Source organism: Bos javanicus, chromosome 11 (assembly GCF_032452875.1).
Source record: "Bos javanicus breed banteng chromosome 11, ARS-OSU_banteng_1.0, whole genome shotgun sequence".
NCBI lineage: Eukaryota > Metazoa > Chordata > Mammalia > Artiodactyla > Bovidae > Bos > Bos javanicus.
The window spans coordinates 12,545,485-12,548,529 of record NC_083878.1 but is presented as its reverse complement, the minus strand read 5'-3'; positions in this window follow the sequence as shown (position 1 = coordinate 12,548,529).

The following is a 3,045-nucleotide window of genomic DNA, read 5'->3' as shown; positions in this document are numbered from 1 at the left end:
CTATCATTCATCACACATCCTCCTTCTACAGTCCTGGCACATCACTTCGGCAGCCAGGATCTTTCCCCATCTTGCTTGTTCCTTTCTCTCCCTCCTCGACTGTGTTCTGGAGTAAATTTTACTTCCATCTGTCCCCTCCAACAATTCCCTCACACCTCCACCTTGGGCTGCCAATCATATGCGATGTAGCTGCTCCCACGGCAAGGTAACCAATCAGAGGTAGCCATCCTTTTTCCCATTGGGATAAGCATGTGACTCAAATTGGACCAATCAGAGACCTCGCAGGAGTTGCTATGTGAAAACTGTCCTATGGGTTCAGGGTGGAGCATTCTCGCTGCTGCCTACCTTTGAGGGCACCACTCACAATGTGTCCTACAAAACATTTCTCTCAGAGGGAATCTAAGGGTGAGTCCCAGAGGGAAAAAGCTGTGGGAAGGAAGGACTTACCAAAATGTCAAAGTCTAAAAAAAAATCAAGTCTACACGAGGCAAGGCAAAAAGGGCTTCTCTGGGTGGAGACAAGCCAGGAAGGAGAGGACTATAGCCAAGCAGGTGGGCCTTGCCCAGGCACATCTGCCTCCCAGACCACCCACATTCCTTCACAGGAGCATGATGCCCTCACGTGGGCCAGCAACCTGGCCACAGGGCTGCCAGCAGCCAAGGATCCCCCACTGTGCCTCTGACAGCCCCCCGGGGCAGACCCAGCTGCTTCCAAATTTGGTGTCTTAGCGCCACACTCCCATGGAAGTCTTTGTGGGCTCACACATGCTCCACTACTGTGCAGCATGGGGGATCTGATGGAGGGGGGCAGAGGCTTAGAGCACTAGGGTTCAGGAGGATTATGGAGAGGCATTCTCATCATGGGAAGGCCAAGGTTGCAGGGACTAGAATAAGTATCTCCTGGGAGGCCAGAGTCCCTGGGGGTGGATGAGGCCAGCGGGGCAGACCAATCCGGTGAAAGGAAAGTGGGGCAGGAGATAAGCAGCGGAACCTGAGGCCCAGCTTGCTGCTTCACCATCACCACCTCCACACCGTGCTCAGGGCTTCAGAGCCTTTGTGAGGAACAGAGCCTGGCTGGCTCAGCTGAGTACTCAGGCTAGTCAAGCTTGTTTTTCCTTTAGCCCCCAACACAGACACACACAGTCCTCCTCCCGCTCCCCCTGCCCCAGTCCAAGACCCAGCCCACAGACTGGCTCTGGCAGAGTGCTGTCTCTGCCCTCACCTAGCCACCTCACTCGCTGGCCCTGAGGCCCTGCTTTCCCCTGCCCTGTTCCTGGCGTCCAGCCCCCGGCCACCCCAGGCAGCCAGGCCCAACCAAGGCAGGCTGTTTTGGAAAAGTGCTGGGAGGTGGCAGAATGTGCGGTCTGTGAGTTCCCTCCAACCTGGCGCCCCAACCCCTGGACAAACAGCGGCCGTGTCGGCCTGTCCACAGCGGCCTGTGTTCTCCTTCCAGGCCAGGAGATCCCAGGGGCAGGCAGCCGTGCGGGAGACGTCACTGGCCCGCTGGGCCCACGGGGGAGAGGCCAGGACAGACTTGGTGATGACAGGCCAGCCACCCGCCCAGCCGGGCCCTCCCACCCCGTGGCAGGGCGGTCAGACCGAGGGCAGCCCGAGGACCAGGCTCCTTCACCTCTGCTGCCACACAGGACATTCCACCGGGAGAGATGGAATTTACACTCTGAAAAACTACTGCCTTCCACTGGCACACTTCCTTAGGGAAGCTGGGGGTGTCTGTTGCTGCTTCTTGCTGGCCCTGGAGGCCTCAGTCTGAGAGAGCCCTTGGGTGGGGCCTGTGCTGTTAGGGCCAGGTGGTCCCCGTTCTGGCACAGGACATCCTCTGCTTCTGCATGGTTCTGGGAACATCCCTGCTATGCTGAGACTCTGCTTCAGCTTAAGGAAACGGGGGATCACCTTGCTCTCCCCTCCCCAGGGTGGAGGTTAGGGCTTGGGGAGTACAGATCAGGGTGGGGAAGCAGAGCAAGGGTGAAGCAGCCTACCGGTGGCACTGCCCAGGAGATGCTGGTGATGCCCCTCTGGGTGGCCCGGTTCTGTGACCCAGGTTGTGAGAGGCCCTGTCTGGGCTGAGGTTGGGTCTGACTGATTGTATCAAAAAGAAACACTGAAGCCACAAAACGGCCTTTTTCAGGCCAGCTCAGTGGGGACTTTCACTCCCCAGGCTCTGAGGAAGGGCCTGGGCACAGACAGGGTCTGGGACTGGCCTGAGCACTGTGAGGCTTGGTGCTTGCCAGGGCTGGGCCCCCCGGTGCCTGGTGTAGCTCCAGGGACCACGGCTTTGCTACTCACTGCCCTCTCTCCCTCCCCACCCCCAGCCCCTTGTTCTAGGGACTGCCCTGGACGTTCCTTGTCTGGCACTGGACGATGTGTCTTTTGCAGGGTCATCTCTGGGCTCTATGACAGTCACAGAGTTTGAGAATGAGCAAAGAGGACATGGTTTTAGTCATCAAGTGGGCTTAGGGACCCCTGTAGCCTGTGAGCTCTTCACTGTCCAGCCCTCAGCGTGCCTGACTCTGTTTAAGCCCTTTTGCAAACTGATTTGGTCCTAGAATCAATGCGTTCCTGTGACACCCATGAAATAGCCCTGAGAAGTGCCTCATGGAGTGTGAGACTGGAAGTCAGGAGAACTGAGTTCTGCTCTCCTATTTGTCGTGTGGCTGTGAACATCCATGTCCTCACTTGTGTAAACAAGCTGGACTCTGCAGCACTCTGGTTGCCAAGACACCTGGCCCAGCCACGCGGCCAGGACTCAGCTCCCAGTCATTCCATCCCACATCAGGCTTCTGGGGCCAACGACCATCCAAGTACACCCTCCACTCCCTGGGGGACCTGCTGCTCCCAGGACACAGCCACAGACCTCTGTGTGCCTTCACACGGGGAGTTGGGGGGGGGGGTGGCCTTTCAGGACCAACCCTGAGGGGAAGACCTTCCTCCCTGAGAAGTGGGTGGGACTGGGTGTTGATGAAGGGACTGTGGGTGGCCAGGAGGACCCTTTCAGGGAGCTGAGAAAGCAGAGGCCAGAGAGCCAAAC